Raw genomic sequence first — 20763 nt, forward strand, 5'->3', positions numbered from 1 at the left:
AGAAAGCATGAAGTGTCTTTTTTTTTTTTTTTTTTTTTTTTTTTTTGAGACGGAGTCTTGCTCTGTCGCCCAGGCTAGAGTGCAGTGGCGCGATCTCGGCTCACTGCAAGCTCCGCCTCCCAGGTTCATGCCATTCTGACTCAGCCTCCTGAGTAGCTGGGACTACAGGTGCCCGCCACCACACCTGGCTAATTTTTTGTATTTTTAGTAGAGATGGGGTTTCACCATATTAACCAGGATGCTCTCGGTCTCCTAACCTGGTGATCCACCCACCTCAGCCTTCCAAAGTGCTGGGATTACAGGTGTGAGCCACTGTGCCCACCAAAAGCATGAACTTTCTTATTTAATGTTTTTCTCTGAATGAATTTTTCTTCAGTATCTGAAAAAGTTGCTTCCTTTTTTCTTAGAATGCCTATTTTGATAGTGATTATGTTTTCAATGAGTTTTTTTCTTAGTATTGCAATGAATAATAAGGGAACTATAACACTGGAAAATGTCCATCATTTTATAAAATCTAGAGTCTGATTACATCTGGTTATTTATGAATGAAATTAACTGAAGCAATTATCTTCTTTAAACATAGGATTAAAACGAGTTCATAAGGAGGTGGTACCCATGGCAATCAGTAGAATATCTTGATTTATCATGGTATTTATATTTGGCCACTGGAGGGCTCCATATTTTAAAAAATTATACCAAAGATATAAATGCTTACTGTACCAATTTAAAGATAGAAATTCTATACAATTTTAAAGTATAGAAAGATATAAAGGATTCCATATTTTGTAGTAAAATTGCTAATAAGTAAAGATATTGAATTAAAAAGCAGCTGTTTATAAACGAAAATTGTGTGCATGTGCAAGTAAAGTGTATTTAACAGGATTTTGCTTCTTTTTTTATTGAAATGAAAAAAAAAACATATTACTCCAATTTTTAAAATCAAAAATTCTCAACGTTCAGATGTCAAAAATATAGAAACTAACTCATCTTGAAAACCCTCGTCACTAAAGAAAGAAGTTGAAATAGATTAAATCATTTTTTCTCGTATCTTTTTTATATGTACTATTTTTATGTGAGGAAACCTTTTTTTAGGGTTCATTGAGATTATTATTTCCATTTAATTTAACGAACTCTCCAGTTATCTCAGTGACATACTATTAAAATTCACAGAACATTAGGTTACATTGTGAAATGGAACCAAACATAAAATAGATGTGTCATCAAATACTTGGTTATCACTGATTTTTAGGGTTTTTTAATACTTAAAATTAGTATTTCTTTGATCAAGATGTGCAGTTTACACTGTCTTGCTCTGAAAATTGGCCTTCACAGCTCGTTTTTCTTTATTAAAATGAAATGGGAACTTATAGGGGTGAGAGATTAGAAACTGCATGTATTAGTACCGAAGAGAAGCATCTTTTTGTCTAGAACAATTCTAGATAGTAAACTATATCATGTTTATCACAAGCAGCATTTTTTTATTTCCTTGATCTTTTTCCACTTGAAAGAAATGTTTTGATTTCTTTGTAATTGTGAAGTGTTTACTTTTTAAATGTTTGAGCTGAGCTCTGGGAAGCCTGCAATTTCTAAGGTAGTTAAGCTCTTTTTTCCCCACCCGATGAGATTTGGGTCTCTCTGTACTCAGCTTGCAGAGCTGAGGATGTGCATTTTGGGTGATTTGAGTAGCTAAATTCTCAGGTTGTTCAGTAGCTTTGTCCCTTAGAACCTCCTCTTCCCAAAAGGAAGGTAAGATGCAAATTAATTGCTAATGAGGAGGAATCAAAACAAAATAATATAAAAAACAAACAACTTCCTTATGATATCACTTGAAACCTATCTAGGGTCCATGGATATATAAATCCCCACTTATTTCTACATAGAAGGGCCAACTATTAATATAGGGAAAATATACCAATAAATTATGAGAGAAAGCTATCCCTAAATTAGTACCCATTATGCACATGAAGTTGAGCACCATTGTGGAATGATGTTTGAAGCTACTGTGAAATAATTGGGCAGCCTCATAGAGGATATAGTGCCCCTCATCTCCCCTGCTCATTGGTGTGTTAAAGATGATAACCAATGTCATTAACTTTTGGCCATGGGAAATTTTTTTTTTTTCTTTCTACAAACACATCATTTAGTACCAAACGTGTTCCATCTATTTAATAAAAATCATGGCATACTTCTGGTTGGAGCCTAGTGGTCACAAAGAGAAATTTTGCCCTTCTCTTGTAGCCACAGAATGCATTCTTATTATTAGTCAGCTGAGTTGCAAAACATGTTTATCAAATGTGGTGGTGAACATAGGAGGGGGCACGATGAACAAACCACATCTCTTCCTTACTGCTTTGTGAATGTAAGGACAGTTTCACATTGCGTATATTGAGACTTTCCTCCAACACCATTTTTTTTTTTTTTTTTAAATACACAGATCCATTCAAATGTGTGACATAAACTGGTGAGATGCCTGTCTGTAGAGGTACAGTCTTGCCATAAAAGAGAATAAGCCTAACTGGTCTGATTCAGTATTACCTGTGACCATTTTAAACCCTCCACTTTAGTCCTCTGAGCTCATCCGTCACAAATACTGTCAGTTTTTAACACTTAATTGTTATAACTTCACCCCTTCTATATCCATAGTGGATCTCAAGCCTGACTGCGCCTTAGAATCACTTGGGGAGCTTTTAGGGCTCTGGATGCGTGAGACCAATGTTCAGGATTATTCTGATTTAATTGGTTTAGGGGAGGGAGTGTGTGGGTATCTGCATATTTTAAAGTGTCTCCTGTGATTGTGTTTTATAGTCCAGCTTGAGAATGATAGATTCAGAAAGAAGAGGCATTGTGGAAACTTTCTGAGGTCCGTACAAATTCTGAGTAGTTAAATGTCTCAGAGTAAATACAAGGACTCTTTATATTTGAATATGTTCTCCCTCCTCCTCCCCACTCCTTTGCATGATGCGGATGGGGAACTCTGGTATTATTTTGGTTGCTATCATTGCCTAAACTATTTTGGACTGAACTACTTACATTTCTGGGGTGGAAGTGGGGAAAATGGCATTCAGTTTTCAGATAGAATTTGCCCCGACCCAGTGAGTTTGCCATTTCTGTTGCCTGCCAAAGCAATGAGCTTATCTTTCATCTTTAAACCAATTCTAACAGGAAAATAGGATGTGATCTGGCCAAGGGAATGTAATTCAGCGAGTAAAACATGCTTTGTTTGAGTATAGAGATCTTTTGAAATGTGTGGAATTATAAGGAAAAGTTGTGGAAGAATAATGTATGTAGTAGACAGGCATGTGCTGTTGGGAGCGGGTACTTGAGGATTAGCTTGCCCAGAGAACGGGTTTAGACCAACTCCTAGAAATACTCAACAGTGTCAGTTATGGGCAAGAGTGATAATCTGTTTATGTTTCTTTCCTAACTCTTCTCACAATGAAAAAGGAACTGTCAAAAGCCAGGCTGTGAAGGTTCCCTGAGAGTTCAGCCCATGGGCCGCTGATTTCCCTATTCTCCTTTGGGGAGGTCCCTGGGTGACATCTCTTCACCATAGGTTTAATGGTGTGTGTTTAGATGACTCACAAGTCTTCCTGTCTGCTCAAACTTTTTCTGATTCATTCGTTATAACACCCCATGTCAAGGAGATCCCAAACTGGATCTCTGCCTGACTGGAATGAACTGTTTAGCTTGCTGCTCATCCTGATCACCTGGACACTCGTCTTTTTTTTTTTTTTTTTACCTGGACACTCGTCTTTTTTTTTTTTCCTGGGCCCTCCTCTTTTTTTTTTTAGACGGAGTCTTGCTCTGTCGCCCAGGCTGGAGTGCAGTGGCGCGACCTTGGTTCACTGCAAGCTCCACCTCCCAGGTTCACGCCATTCTCCTGCCTCAGCCTCCCGAGTAGCTGGGACTACAGGCGCCCGCCACCACGCCTGGCTAAGTTTTTGTATTTTTAGTACAGACGGGATTTCACCGTGTTAACTAGGATGGTCTCAATCTCCTGACCTCGTGATCTGCCCGCCTCAGCCTCCCAAAGTGCTGGGATTACAGGCGTGAGCCACCCCTCTGGCCGTCTTTTCCATCACAATAGGGAAATTACCACCTTGTCACTCTGCCCAGCCCTCTAAGCTTTTGGGCTCATTTTTAGGTTCATCCTAGGCACATCTGACTATAGCCTAATCAAGCGTACCTCATAAAGTGCCCAGGCAGGCACTTGGATAAAAAATAGTGAAGATGTTTAGATTAAAACAAGGAAGAAGAAAATCACCATAGGAGATATGTGTAGTGGAAGAAAGTGAAGTGTTAGAATAAAATTCAAAGTGTCAAGTAAGTCTCCCAGTGTAGGTCATCTAGAGGACTTTAACCTAACATTTTTGTGTTTGATACGTAGTGTAAGTTTTATTCTGGCATATTTGGGTTAAAACCATTCTCCTGCTTAGAATTAGTTTAAAAAAAAAAAGAAAAAACCTAAAATAAAATCTAATTAACTTCAGACAGGTTTCAGGGTTCTATTTTGTTTTTAAAGTCATCGTCATTTGTGTGGGGTCTCTTACCTAGAAATATATTACCAGTGCATGCATTCTTTTTGCTATTTGTGGATTATTTATGGCAACCTGATGACATTTCAATTCCAGGTCGATTTTCCTTAGCTACGGAATACTCTTTAACTTCTCTGCAGTTGATATTTTTCTGCCTTGTGTCATCTAAGAAATGTAAAATTGATTTTACTTTTAACCATAAGAAACATAAATAGTAGTTACATTAAATTTGTTATATTTGAAAACTTAAATTATTTTTGCATATATCATTTTAAGAAAATGTATTTATGGGAGAAGAAGGTATTTCAAAGTGATTTGAAAATGGTTTTCAGAATTCTTAATTCAGTTGCCTTTCTTTAGCACTGGCAATCAAGAGCTGGCCCACAGGTTTCAATTTCAGATCCTAGTGGGAACCTCTGGTGCAATCTTAGAAATGCTTTTAATTTTATTATAATTATTTTTTGAGATGGACTCCCTCTGCCACCCAGGCTTGAGTGCAGTGGCACGACCTTCGCTCACTGCAACCTCCACCTCCTGGGTTCAAGTGATTCTCCTGCCTCAGCCTCACCGAGTAGCTGGGACTACAAGCGTGCATCACCACGCCCAGCTAATTTGTTGTTGTTGTTGTTGTTGTTGTATTTTTAGTAGAGACAAGGTTTCACCATGTTGGCTAGGCTGGTCTCAAACTCTTGACCTCAGGTAATCTGCCCGCCTTGGCCTCCCAAAGTGCTGGGATTATAGGTGTGAGCTACCACGCCTGGCCTTAGAAATACTTTTACATGTTTATTAGTACTTTCAGTTTTTGAAAGTGTCTGGGTGTGTCTACTTGTAATCTATTTGAAGTTAATTTTTATAAAGGAAATATGATTTTTAAATTTAGGGTTGTGGGAATTTTATTTATGTCAGATGTTTGGAATAACCTTCAGAGAAGGGTTCACACAACGAAAATAAGTGATTAATAAAAGAGGACACCTGTTATCAAAGTAGTTATCTGTACAGTGGAATTTTAACTGAAAGGGAACATCCCCTGCAGGGGAAAAATGGTAAAATCCCTTAGGAAGTCAATTATAAGGCATGTTAATTCTACAAAGATATTAACCTCATGATCTTCAATTCTGGGGTGCATTCTCTACCCTGCAAGGTCAGCTAAAAATATGCTGAAAAGCAAATTTTGTAAGATAATGCAATAAAAATGTGAATCTAAGTCTGTAAGATACAAATTGGACGATAAAATCCCTTGTTAAATGATTCCAACAAATCCTTTTGCTCTTTTACAATTAGTAGCCTGTTCTTTTGGGATGTTCATAAAATACTGATTAAAAAACAATGACAACCAAAAGTAAAACAAAACTGATGTGCATAGAGAAGCCTTGTAGTTGAATGATTTACCCATCTGATAATTTGTACTGTGGATATTTTTTTTCGTATTTGTACAGTTAATGAGTATAACTGTAGCTATTTTTAGCTCTGTTTTTTTAATATATAACATGGGGGGAAAACTTTGTAAGTTACTATAATAATTTTTAATAGATTTGAATATTTCTAAGTACTTTGAATTTCAAAAAACAGTCCTATGAAAATAGATAATAATGCTATTTATTTTGAATTTCATGTTAACAGTTTCAATGTAGTGCAATAAAATGAGCATAAGCTAAATATATAATCATTGAATTACATTATTATTAAATCTTTTGATTTTATGAAAAGTTCTATACTATCTTTAAATTAGAAACTGGCATATGATCAATTCTTAGTTCCTTAAAGAGTTTGATATTAATACTGATATGAATCATGATTTAAAATGCATAGAACCTGAACTTTTAAAAATGTATTACTGCACTAGCATATTTGGTGCGGATCAAAGGGATAGAGCGGTTGTCTCTGGGCATCACGACTGCGGACTTGGTTGATTTCAGGCCTCATGGTTTCCAGCTCTCATTTGTTTTGTTTTTTGAAAGCTAGAGAATCTTGAAATGTTAGAATCTTAGACTCTAAGGCCTCAGTGCCCTGCACAGACATCCAAGAGGAACTTTCATTTTTAGACAGATCTGATGGTTAGAAAGAATTTCCTCATACGGAACCCCCAAAACTGCCTGCTAGAAACATCTGCTTATTGATTTCAGTTTTACACTATGAAAACACCATACAAAATTATGTCTGATGTCTCTTCCTTAAGACCATAAAAGGATGTGAAAAGAGCACTTCTTTTCCAGAGTAACGTTTTCAATTCCTTCAACCATTGTGCCCCCAACAGGATTTCTTAGCCCCTCTCCATAATCTCTCAGTAGTCTTTATGTTCTTACCGGATATAGACAGCACCAGATAGAGTGGGCTTTCATCTCTTCTTGCTAGCCAGCGACTTCACAGTGTTGACTCATATTACAGTTTGTCACTTTACGTGCTTTTCAGTTAAGGTAGGCATCCCCTCTCTGTTCTCTACTTTTGGACTTCTATTCATTCTACTTGATGCTACTAAGTTCAGACTATAGGTGATACCTTTCAGTAATATAAACAGATAAAGATGACAATGCTTACTTGTGTCTGTGGGTATGCTTACATGCTACCTCGTCTTATTACTCCACCGTTGGATTTTTAGCTTAGACAGATGTCTGTTAGTATGCATTATTTGAGTTCTCATGCTAGAACTTCAAAAGAGAAACCTAGAGTTTCCCTCTTAACAGCATCTGTCCTCTCCTCTACCTCTGTTATCTGATGTACCATTCTCAGCTCTATGTAGAATTAGTACCATACAAAATATTCAGTAAGCATATTAAAATAGCTTTGGAGGGAGGACTGGAGTATGGAGATAAAGCAGGACCTAATTAGTTAATTAAAATTAAGTATTTTCTAGCAACAGGGTTGAACTGTGTTGTAGATTTTACTGTAAACAAATAACCTTAAATTTCAAGCCTATTCAAGTCTATATCGTAGACAATCTCTTGAAGATCCCCCAAAATTTATTATATGAAACTTGATGCTGATGAGATTCATTGAAGGCTATAAACTATGATTCAGAATTGGAATCCAAAGTGTGTTACTATTCCTGTTACTGTTCACCCTGACACTAGAATAATTGAAGTTTGCTTTTACCCTTGTTATCAAAGCAGGCTTTGGCATTTCCGGAAACCCATAAAAGCCTTGATATAGCTAACGTTTGGAAATAAATCTTAGGTCTGAATTTACATTTAATGATGCCTTTCTTTCTATTCACCTTACCTCCAGAGAATAAGCAAATACTTTGTTGTTACTTTTAAGTTATAGCAAGTATTCTCTTTGTCTGGAATCTGAGTAATGGTAGAGCTCAGTTGTTTGAAGTTTATGTTTTTGGTTATGTGATGTTTATATGTGACCATATCACATACATTAAATTCAACTTCTATGAAAGAGACCTGGATCAAGTAAGTTGATATGAGGGATCCAGTGAAGAAAATAATTATCATATATATTACACGATACCCATCTCTTGGGTTCCTTATGACTATTACCATCTATAAAAGTAACTCAAACACTATGCCTTTTCAAGCTATGAAGACTTTATTTGAAAATTGTATTCAGAATAGTTTGGGTATTGATATATTTTGCTTTAACTCCTCAGAAATTGGTTATGTTTTTCTGGAGGTGTGTATAATAGCTCTCACTGAAGTGAAACACCGTATTCCAAATGAGTCCATGTTTTGTTTTGTTTTAGTTTTCTGCTAAATCTAAGAAAAAATATCAGGCCATAACCTTGAATGGAAAATGAATTATGTGTCACTGTCCACTTAAGTATACTGCCATACATAAACAAATTTCAAGATATTGAAAATACTGTAGAATTAGTTTTAAAAGTCAAATTAACATTTGCCAGTTTTTAGTATTTGTGTTGAAACCTGAAACTTATCTTTATAGGAAATACAATTGAAGGAGAAACTGGTATGTGTAGGGAAAATGTAAAATCTAAACATCTTGACTTACAGAATATCATCATGTGCCAAAAATTTTGAATAAAGTCATTGAGGTTAGGATTTGAAATAAAGTAAAATAAATCAGTATTCTGTATATATGTGGTTCAGTATTTTCATCTTTTTTTTTTTTTTTTTTTGAAATGGATTCTCACCCTGTTCCCCAGGCTGGAGTGCAGTGGCACCATGTTGGCTTACTCCAAGGTCTGCCTCCGGGGTTCAAGCGATTCTCCTGCCTCAGCCTCCGGAGTAGCTGGGATTAACAGGCACCCGCCACTATGCCCGGCTCATTTTTGTATTTTTAGTAGAGATGGCGTTTCACTGTGTTGACCAGGATGGTCTCGGACTCCTGACCTCGTGATCCTCCTGCCTCAGCCTCCCAAAGTGCTGGGATTACAGGCGTGAGCCACCGCGCCCAGCCAGTACTTTTATTTCAACAAAACTGCTAATTGCTCTACTCTCTGTCTCCTTTCCCTTTGGGCACTGGGAATAATATAGCATAAACTTTGTATTATGTATTTTGCATACTTTGCCATGATTCAGGTTTCGTACCCATTCATCACCCAGCTGCAGTGTTCACGAACATGGAATAAGCTGAGTGACCAAGCCTGGGTGATAGTTCTATACCTGAAACTTGGGTAGAATTAGGTCAGTTCCACTCAAGGAGCCATGGACTGTTTTCCCAAAATATATATATACATTCAAGGTACATGGAGTATTTTTCTAAAAATCTAAGTGCCTTTACCAGGGAATGGGGGTGGGGGGGACTGTATGATGAGCAGGCAAAAGCATACATGTCTATAATTTGCTGCTTAAGAAAAGCCAATATGGAAAATACACTTATGTAGCTGATTATTCTGCTATTTAAATAAAGTTTCTATATGAGACTCCTTTTTAACTTGAAAGGTGACAAAATCTGATTTTGTTAATTATATAAGAAGTTAAAATTTCAAAATGCTTATTAGCAGTATTAAAAACCATGGCTATTACAGGTATCTCTTAGGCTGCTTCGGGATAAGCCTTTTGCCATTTGCCTTGTAGTACTTATAATTGGTGGCCCCCGGAGTTGTATAGCACTAATTTCTGTGGGTTACTACACTGGAATTAGTGACAAAGGATAACCCTATGTCTATCAATGGAAATAGTTGGAGAATATTTCCTTTGCTATTTTGAATTGGCTTAATCTAAACTAAATGTTTTGTATTTCTTTAAATATTGACTGCTATGGGAGCAGTAGATCTAATGCAGAGGGCATTTATTGAGGATTAATTATTGGTAGAGCATTTATATTATACAGAGGTTGTTACTGTAGAGAATGTGCTTAGTTTTAATGGAGAACATAATTTTAATTTGTACTAGGCGTTTCTAATGCGGTGAGCATTTAAAGGAGAGTTACTCTTCATATATTCTCAACTGGCATTGGCTTGCTGTTTATTCTTTAGTCAGTATATAATTTGAATGTAGTTAGAATGTAATAAACTGACATTAACTTTTTAAAAAATAATAGACTTTTTTTTTTTAGAAGTTTTAGGTTCACAACAAAATTGTGTGGAAACTACAGAGAATTCCTCTATACCATCTACACTGACATTAATTTTTTATTCTAAGGTATTTATAGGAATATTTAGGAACACAGGGAAGTATTTTACACGCTCACTTCTACAGCTAACAGGCTGTGGAAGGCATCTTTCTTTGCCTTCAGACTAGAAAAGAGAAAGTGTTTTAGAGCCAAGAAACATTTTCTGATTCTGACTGAGCATTGACAGTAAAAACTTAGGCCCTGGTTTTATGATACTTTTCCAGCTGAACGCTTCTGTAGAGGAACACAGGAAGAGTAGGGATGCGTTGTAATCTGGTCTGGAGCCTTCTGCTAGTCTGTGGATGACAAACTGCAGATCAAACGGATTGATCATCTTCCAGAAGGGCAGTGTGATACAGGGCAAGTGTACTGACCATGGCAGTAGCCTTGGCTTCTGGCCTACCTCTGCCTCTGTCTTGGCTGTATGGTTGATAGGTTGAACTGAGTGGCTTCAAACTCTTATCTGCCTCCAACATTCTGTCATCCTGTGATTTCACAGGATGTGTGATAGGGAAAAACATCAACTCCTACAAGGGCAGCAGTGTGAAGTCATGAGAAAAGCAATGTGAAGACCTGGGATGTTGTCACAGCTCTGTCATAAACCAGCTGATGGTCTTTTGTGTAGTCACTTAAACTTTCTGGGTCCTACTTGGCTTCAGCTATGGAAATGTGATTGGACTTCCCTGATGGACTCTAAGGAAAATTTCTTGGATTCCTTCCTTCCCTCCCTTCTTTCCTCCTTCCCTTTACTTTCTTCTTTCCTTTCCTTTCTTTCCTTCCTTTTCTTTCTTTCTCAAGGCCTTGAGACAGGATCTTACTCTGTTACCCAAGTGGAAGGCAATGGTGCAATCATGGCTCCCTGCAGCCTTGAACTACCAGGCTTAAGCCATCCTCCCACCTCGGCTTTCCAAGTAACTGGTACTAACTACAGACGCAAACTACCAAGCCTGACTAATTAAAAGAAAGAATTTGTACAGGCAGGTCTCACTGTGTTGCCTAGGCTGGTCTCGAACTCCTGGTTTCAAGCAGTCCTCCCACCTCAGCCTCCCAAGTAGCTGGGACTATAGGCGTACATCACTATGCCCAGCAATTTTTAAAATATTTTGTACAGGCAGGGTCTTCTCAGTGTGTTGCCCAGGCTGGTTTTGAACTCCTGAGTTCATGTAATCCTCCTGCCTTGGCCTCCCAAAGTGCTGGAATTATAGGCGTGAGCCATGGAACCCAGCCTAGTTTTCTGATTTAAAACAACTAACTGCCATGTGATATTCTTTGTCTCAAGGATAACTGCTTTGTAATAAGTTACTTTAAAGGAGCATATTGACAGTTGCCATTAGTCACTTTTGAGCAGACTCCTTTGTGTCTTCATTATCAGGAATATCCTGATAATATAATATTAAATTAATATATCTGGAACAAATCTTTCAGCGATTTGCTGCAAATATATTAGACACACTTGAAACAGGTACTTTTTCTGGACAGTACAGTTTTTTGTTTTTTAAAAAGTAGCATATGACCAGACACAGTGGCTAACGCCTGTAATTCCACATTTTGGGAGGCCGAGGTGAGAGGACTGTTTGAGCTCAGGAGTTCAAGATGCCAGCGTGGGTAATGTGGAGAAACCGCTCTTCTACGAAAAAAGATTAAAAATAAGAATACACACACACACACACACACACACAGACAGACAAATTAGCTAGGTGTGGTGGTGTGTGCCTACAGTCCCAGTTACTCAGGAGACTGAGGTGAGAGGATCACCTGAGCCCAGCAGGCAGAGGTTACAGTGAGCCGAGGTTGCACCACTGCACTCCAGCCTGGGCGACAGAGGGAGACCCTGTCTCAAAAAAGCAAAGGAATGTATTATAATTTTTGATCAAAATATGCTGTTAAATGACATTATTTAATATATTAATAAGGGAAAATAAGAGATCAGTGTCCTTTGCTTCTTGGAACTGAGTATTTTCCATTTAAAATTATGTAAACTGATAATTAATGACTTCCCTTTTTATCAAATGACTTTGGACTAAATTTTTTTTTATTAAGAATGTGTTTTTTTATATATTGCAAATTATTGCCAAATTGTTGCTGACGTGAAAGCAGCCAAGGGAACACTTTCTTGCCTCAACAGACAAGGTGGTCTTAAGGTTTCTCCAGTGGGTTTCATTTGCAGAACCCCTTCCTGAAGGTGCCGACTGGTGCCTAAAGAGTGTTAGTCAGGGTTTTCTTCAGCTAACCCAATCTCTGAGGGGTATCCTATGGGGCTGGGATTATCTTCACTGTTTATTTTCCAGCTTAGTTCTCAGTGGCTTGATAGAGCTTATGAATCTTCCCAAAGATCCTGGAGCTTCCCTGTCATTATTCCTGATGTAGCTGCTGGCAAACATGTTTTTATGTTTCCTGGAAGCGAAACTCTTTTTACCTTAAATGTGTGGTATCCCATACCTGAGACGGTCTCATTGATACAATTCATGTTTAAAAGAGGCATCTGACTGGACTAATGCCTACTCATTTTACATGTCCACTTACGGAAACTGCAGACATTCATGGTTCCACCATGGTCCTTGCAGCAAAAATCTTAAGGCAAGTGCTCATTATAATAAGATATTTGTATTATTAAATCAGCTAATGTACATTGAAATTGGTAGGGTTAAAAGTGAGACTGTCAGAATTAAATATATATGAAAGCCATCTAAATTAAAATAAAATCTATGGTGAAATAACACTTGAGAAGTAGCATTTCATTCAGCATCCAAATGCTGAGAATAGTCAAGGCAAACTTAAGTGTGTTCACAATGTAACTTTATTAAATGCTTTTCTACCCCTTAGTTTTATCTCTAATAAGATTACTGACATTTATTGAGCACCTATTGTATACCAAATGCTGTGAATTTATAATATCTTCTGATAATTCTGAAGGCAACCATGAAAGATGTAGGGATTGTTATCCCAATTTTGCTGATGAGGAATAGAGGCTCAGAGAGGCTTAGGAATTGGCCCACAATTGCAGGATAGTAAACCTAAGGCCAGTATGCTTAGTATACCACCATGCTGCTAACATTAGTCTGCTATTTAGGAAACTATGGAGAGAAAAAAGAGCAAATCACGTTGCTTTCTCATTTGCCCACATTTCATGTCCTACTTTCTCATGTGAACCCTGTACTTCAACCAGATCTGCTGCATATGCCTCCTATCCCTTCCAGCAAGTCATGATTGCTTTAGTATTGAAACTTTGCTCGTCCTAGGCCTTTAACACTCTCCTCCATCCTGTCTGTCTGTATTCCCAATTGCCGTTGGTTCTACAGGCTCCAGTTTTATTCATCTCCTGTGTAGAGATCCCCTGGAATATTCTAACTTTAAAAAATTTCTTTGCTTACCATTTTGACATTTATTACATATTATGCTATTAATATTTAACTTTGTTTGTGTATGTGATCACCCAACTATGTCTCATCAGCTTTAAGAAAGCAGTAACTCTTTTATAATAGCTGTTTGGTTGTTGTTGTTGTTGTTGTTGTTTTGTAAGATGGAGTCTTGCTCTGTTGCCCAGTCTGGTGTGCAGTAGTGCAATCTTGGCTCACTACAACCTCCGTCTCCCGGGTTCAAGTGATTCTCCTGCCTCAGCCTTCAAAGTAGCTGGGATTATAGGCACCCAACACCATGCCCAACTAATTTTTGTATTTTTAGTAGAGACAAGGTTTCGCCATGTTGGCCAGGCTGGTCTTAAACTCCTGACCTCAGGTGATCCACCTGCCTCGACCTCCCAAAGTGCTGGGATTAACAGGCATGAGCCAGCGTGCCCGCTCTATTATAATAGTTTTTGCAGTGTTAACGCATAGTAGGTTAGTAATTTCCCAAATAGTAAAAGGCTACATCATTTGCCTTGCTATTCTGTTGGCATATAGGTAGGTGGTAGGTAATTTTTCTTTTTTTTCTTTTTTTTTTTTTGTTTTTTTGGGACTGAATCTCACTCTGTTGCCCAGGTTGAAGTGCAATGGCAGTATCTCAGCTCACTGCTGCGTCCACCTCCCAGGTTTAAGCAATTCTCCTGCCTCAGCCTTCTGAGTAGCTGGAACTATAGGCCCACACCATCATGCCCAGGTAATTTCTGTATTTTTAGTAGAAATGGTATTTCACCATGATGCCCGGGCTGATTTTGAACTCCTGAGCTCAAGTGATCTACCTGCCTGGGCCTTCCAAAGTGCTGGGATTATAGGTGTGAGCCACCAACACCTTGCTGGTCATTTTTTAAAATAAGTTTATACTTGGTTCAATATTGAGTACTGGAGGGGAGAGGATTTGCAAATCTTTCGTCTGCTATTATAAAGGCCCCATCTGAAACAATGAATGCTGTAGTTTTCTGTCCGTGCTACCTAGTGTTTTCTGATACTGTTTTTGGAGAATCCAAACAAACGGACAAATCTGTAATTACTTAGTAGTTACTTTGGTTTACTGCCAAATTATCTAGGGAACACTTAAGACATATTTATATTTAATGTTTTTCAGCTGAAAGGCTCTAGGAGTAATGAGGAAATGCCAAGGTAGGGGTGGAAAGGTGACAAAGAGGTAATTCAGATTTGCATTTTTTTTTTGAGAGATTTCCATTCTCAGTATAGCTGACATTGTAATTTCAGTTAAAGACTGGTGCTTGGCCAGAAATGCCTGTGAAACAGCTGTGGTTTAAGCTTCAACTGTAAAAGACAGATGGGTGATTTTAACAAAAGTTTTGTCTTTATTCATAGTTTATGTTGTCACTTTTATTTTATATGTGTGTGTATGTGAGTGTATATATGTTCCTGCAGTTATCTTTATATGAAGATATTTTATTCCAGCAAATGATTTAACTAGAGATCAGACTGTCAGTTTATCATTTCTAGGCCTTTAGCCTGTAGTGGACAACAGTGACCTGAGGCATGGAATTCATTGGCCAAAATTGCATAGCAGTTGATATAACAACATCATTTTCAGTACTATAAATTGCATAATGTGTCTGAGGCTACTGTCGGGATTAACAGAATATATGGAGTGGGAAAGGGTTATGCACGCCCAGGACAGGGAAGGCTTTAATTAAATCAAGAATTTTTTGACTACAAGTGCGACTACATTATATTACATGGAAGTAAAAGCTTGGTGATTAAGTTCATTTTATCAACATGTAGTATATAAAATAGTGAGTTGATCAGAAGATAAGAATTGTATTCACATAAAGGTAGAGAAGTAGTTTTGTAGTAGGAAAAATCTTTTAAGAAAACTTGCATTATAAAGTGGAAATTGGAATACAGTACCTGCTGAGGAAAAGGAGGAAGTCAGGGGACGGTTTTGTGGAAGAGTGGGTATTAGAACTCCTAGTTTGTGACCTGTATTTGCTTTGGGTCTCAGAAGTCGTGCTGGCTCTTAGATTAGAAATACAGCCTCTTTGAAAGCATAAATGTAGTTGAAAGCAATAATTTTAAAATTTGCTTTTCATCCCCTGCTTCCCCCCTTTTAAGGTATAAAAGCATGAGTATTCTGTCTTCCGAAGGATGAGGAAAACAATCCTTATTTCCTTTTCCAGCAGTTTGGCTATTTTGTTGTTGTTTTGCTGCATAAATGGAGAGGCGTCTGTACCACGCATGGTATCATGCCCAGCAATTTTTTTTTCATTTGAATGTAATTGTTCCTTAGCAAATAATTGCAGTCCAGAATGACTTTTATTGAGCTTGATTGAATTAGGGGTATGTATGAAAATGAGTTAGTTAAAGCTTAATCTATTACCCAGAGAATTGATGAAAATATCAGAAAAGCAGTCATTCATGGGGATTAAATATTCTTCTCTGTAAGTGGGCAGCATGGTTACCTCAGAGCCCCTTCTGCACTGACTAGGTAGTAGTGACATCAGGGTGCAAAACACAGATTTGGCATACTAGGGGATTTTGCAATGACATGCCTTTGAATGTTATGCTGGACATTAACACTAATTGGGAATCTGCCTCATTGTAACAGGTGGCACCTCACCTTTTTTAGAATAAAAAGCTTTTTAAAACAGCACCTCAAGGGGAGTGTGAGAGCTGTGCCAAAAAGCCAGTTGCTTCAGCATGTTTCAGTGGTGGTTTAGGCCACATCTGTAAGATAGGTTTTTCAGATGCCAAGTCAGATGCCCTGTTTGTAAGGGATAAATGATATATAATACATGGCTGTCCCACCTGCCATTATGAAGTTTCTCAGAGGGAATCCTGGGCTGTGCCAGATCAGTGCTGGCTAGGACTGGGAGGGGGGTGTGCAGTGTCATGGGTGGGAAGCAGAGGCCTTGAAAAGGGAAAGACAAGTTCCTAATGAGGCAGTGGAGCTAATCACCGGGACTCAGGAAGCCAAGGCCCTGTGGGGGTGATTGGAGGTTGAAAGTAAGCCAAAGTGGGACCCAGAGAACACAGACAGGTACCAGGTGGCTCAGATGAAAATCTGCCCAGGCATTGGTCTCAGGGCACATTCAAGTCACCGTTCTGTAGGGCTGTGCTCATACTTAGGGCATTTCCCCCTGCTGGGCCACCTGCCTTTCTGATATGTCACATCACCACTCATTTCCATCAAATCAGAACGCTCTCTGAAATACTAGTGATTTAAATGCAGACCAGACTATGCTGCAACTGCTTTTCTGAGGCTACTCATGTGGCCATTTGTAATAGCCAGATAAAATTTGGAGGGTTTCTGTTTGGCTGTCAGAGAACTTATGATATTCAATTTCCACAGTATGTAGCTTACAGATTGAGAAGAAATATATTGTCATAATCTGCCTAGAGCAGGGAGTTGTTTCTTTTAGTTGAGTGTGGGTTTAGTTTCACCACTGCAGCAACCTAAATCTGTCTTACAAAGAAACATAAATGATAACTTTTGAATTCTTAGAAATGATACAGTTTAGGGATATGTATTTGCAGTGTTATTAAAATAAAATTCCATTAGTTTACATGTACACCATTTCACTGATTTTGGTCTTATATTTACTTCATCCTTTATCCTTAAAAAATAAAATTATTTTCTATTTGGACCCCTCACCCCAGGCTGCTTTCTTGTTTGTTCGTTTTTACTATCTTGCCCTATTAACTTTAAATTATTTAAAAGGTAAATCATAAATATTAATATCTGAATCACAGTTTATCTAGTTGAGTGGGGCCAGTCATTTAAAATAACTTGGATTTAGTCAGGGTGTCTATTTAACCCTATATTTTTCCAGGGGATTTGCCTGTGATTCTACACTTAATTATAGCCAAAAGGCCAAGAAGTTATTGCCCATGATTAGTTCTTAGTATGTGTAACCTTAATCTCAGAATTTCCATTGAATAATTTTAATGACCGTCTTTTTGTTAAAATTGACAGTAAACACTTTAGGCCACTTTCTCTAACTAGCATTGGCGTAGGGAGATTTGCCTCATGTTGATTGTTTGGCTAGTAATTCATTTGTTTGGAGATTATTTTGCTAAAGAGAATGAATGTCAGCTTTATTTGAAAGACCTTCCTGGCTCACCATTTTAACTACTTTTTTATGGATCCTTCACAGAATACCACTGCATCACAGAAGCTGGAAGTTCTGATGTTCCACTGAAATCACAATGGAAAGTCTTGACTTGACTGGTAAGAGCTGTTGTGAAGGTCCATCTTACTTACTTACCTGGAAGCAGTGAGGCAGTCAAGAACTATGTGCTGTCAGAGCTGGTCTCAACTTTTCCCCATAATCCATCTTGATCAAGGAAGTGTGATAATTGGATATTTTTTTTCTTGTCAATTTTATTATTTTTTAAAGTGTGACTTTTATTAATCTCCATTATCAAGTAAGTTAAATTTTCTTTTAAAATCATGAAAATTTTAAAACTAGCCATTTCAAAATCTCTGATTCGTTTCTCCACAGTACTGCATTATTGGTGAAAGTGAGTTTTCTAAAGTCCTAGATACTTAGAGGTTATATACCTAAATAAGTATTAAATTGATCTATTCCCCAAAAGCTGCTTTTGTACTCCTGTTGGCTTTAATTGAAAATGAATCAGTATCGAAGCATTATGGAGTTTTCTTACCTGTTAAAATAATAAAGGTAGGTGTAGCTGCATCTTGAAACCACTTTAAATATGAAAACCACATAATGAAGGAAAAGTTGAGATTTTAAAATATATACATGTGCCAAATTATATAAAATTCTGAAACTTTGCAGATACTGTAACTGTCCTTTTGTATGTTAGTTATTTTCAAGTGTTGTTTTTAGGGAAAAAGTTTTTAAACTTTAATGTATGGCAATAATATTTTAAAATTAGTTTTAATAATAATTACTTAAATGCATAGAGTTTCCCCAATCTGGGAATCAGATGTGGGATTGCTTTACTGGTATCTGAATACTTTATGGTGAACTGATGATATATAAGACTGAGGAAACTGTTGTAAATTAAAATGAGCAAATATAGTAAATATTGTTTAGTTATAGTTTTCAGGAAAGGAACTTATTCTTTAACTTTTTAGTTAAGATTAATCCAAAACCTTTTCTGTTTTAAAGCATATTTTGTAGCTTATTACATCTGTCTAGATTATGTGTCTACCTTTCCCTTTTGGTAACTATATCACTGAATGTTGCTTCTGTGATGTCAGCATAAATATAAGGCCTCTGAACCAGTCTCCTAAAAGTCATTGTCTAGGATTGTACACATAGTAAAATGTATATGATTTACTTGAATGCATATTTATAATAGGGCATTTAAACAACAACAAAACTTTAATGCCAGTGAGAAGATTGGAATTTAATTACTGTTTTTCTTCTTCACTGTGCTATCCTTCAAGGCACATTTGATACAAATATTAATACAAATTCTGAATTTAAGAATGCCAGCCAGAATACAGTTAATTATAGTTTTATTGAGTCAGCAGTATAGACTATGGAATTTTCAAAAATTGATACTGAAATTTCAAGTATGTTCTCATTTGCTAATCTAAAAGAGAGTTGAGTATGGTGAGGTTTAAAGAAAATGGAATTGGTAGCAGTATTCTGAATTTGCTAAATATGAATACATATACAGAAAGCAACGCCCGGACCCTTTATCTGACCTATTCAGAAAAACTAAGTAATGAACCAAGATTGCTATGGCAGATTTCACTAAGTAGCCATCTGAGCCAACAATTTCTGAATGTTAATCAGATTATTGCAATAGAATGTTTTATTGACTATAAGCAGAAATTGACAGAAATTCACACTAATGATAAAATTTAAAATGGAAGCTTAATTGCAGATGGCTAACACTGCATACTTTCTAGCTGACCTATATGTTTGTCTTAAATACAGTATTAACTGAGAAATAGAAAAGATGCCATACAAAACCAGGAGTAATTGAGGAAACAAATCCTAGAAGATGTTACTTGGCAAAAGGATGCCAGGGTTCAATAAATCTGGAAAACAGATCAGTCAACTTTGTCAATTACATTTCAATATCAGAAGAGCCTCCAAATCTTAGTGGTTTATGGCAATAAACATTTATTTCTCATTTGTGTTCATGTCCCTGATTAGTCTCCTGCCACTCTGCTCTGTGTCCTGTTCATTCCTGAACCAAAACTGAAGGAGCAGTCTTTCTGGCACGTACACGTCTTGCAGAGGAAAGAGGAAAGAGAAAAGTGATGGAACTATGACTCTTAACAAGGGTGCTTGGAAGTGGCACATGTCATTAACTCTCATGTTTAATTGGCTGGAGCATGTCACAGGGTGAAACCTGCATCATGTGAGAGAGTGGCCTTGTAAGAGGGGATGGGGAAAGACTGATAGGGAGAAACAGTACATATGTTAACTATTATATCTGCAAAATACCATCTACTGCTTTTTAAGAGACATTTTATCTGCAAAATACCATCTACTGCTTTTTAAGAGACAGAGTGCACATAATGTATTAAAGATTCCAGGAAGTTCTTCAGTAAATTAATCTGTTTAACATGTCAAATTATTTGACCATGAATCTTTCTGTTGTTATGTGGAATGCTGTCAGTGACAAGTTTTAGGGATACAATCCAAGAGTTTCTTGATGTTGTGAACCTTACAACTTTCCCTAAAAGTTTCTAATGTGTGTAATAGACTTACATTATTCTTTTATAGGTAATTTTAAAGTGAATAAAACTTACTGCAAACTGGACCCTCTGTAATTTGCATACAGAATTAGAGAAAGGAAATATGATACTTAAAATAATTCTTTTACCTATGTATAATAGGTTACAGAACTTTGACAGATACTATCTAATTTGATATAGGATGAGAATGCGGAAATGGTTACTTTGCTTTTTCCAGTAGTAATATATTAATCGTACTGGATATAACAGTAGCCAAATGCCTTTGTCTACTTAAGTTCAATTTCAAGAATCATTGTAGTGATGAAGAATGCAGACACCATAGGGAACTTAACAATTGCATCTGGGAGTTTTCTAAGATACTCTACCTGAGGTCACATTTACTATACAGTGACTTTTGCATTATTATTATCTCTTAAATCTTCTAGAAAATTGTTAGCACATAGAACTCCTTAGCCAATGGTGGTTTTATTCATCTCACAGATATTAAAAAACATTATTATCAAACTTGTGTGGATTAAGATGATTGATTTAAACATCCAGTAGTATATAAACAATGCTTTGTGATAGTTTATAGTTCCTTAAGATTGGGAGTAAGGAACATGCTTAGACATCTGTATTAGTCTGTTCTTATGCTGCTAATAAAGACATACCC

At 37.0% G+C, this 20763-nt stretch overlaps 1 protein-coding gene across 12 annotated transcripts in view; it reads left to right on the forward strand.

Moving 5' to 3' along the window:
• The window catches only part of BBX (BBX high mobility group box domain containing), a 273350-nt gene that overhangs the window by 100411 nt on the left and 152176 nt on the right, over positions 1-20763 (forward strand). For 7 of the 12 annotated variants that reach the window (XM_017870840.1, XM_017870850.1, XM_017870851.1 and 4 more), the window contains exon 3: positions 17581-17654. The gene's annotated coding sequence lies outside the window, so the exon portion shown is untranslated. Of the gene's footprint in view, positions 1-4304; positions 4324-16323; positions 16430-17580; positions 17852-20763 lie in introns of those variants that run through there. The other 5 variants (XM_017870846.1, XM_017870853.1, XM_017870845.1 and 2 more) reach the window with 4 other exon arrangements.

This window comes from Rhinopithecus bieti, unplaced genomic scaffold (genome assembly GCF_001698545.2).
Source record: "Rhinopithecus bieti isolate Rb0 unplaced genomic scaffold, ASM169854v2 scaffold_5478, whole genome shotgun sequence".
In the NCBI taxonomy this organism is placed as follows: domain Eukaryota; kingdom Metazoa; phylum Chordata; class Mammalia; order Primates; family Cercopithecidae; genus Rhinopithecus; species Rhinopithecus bieti.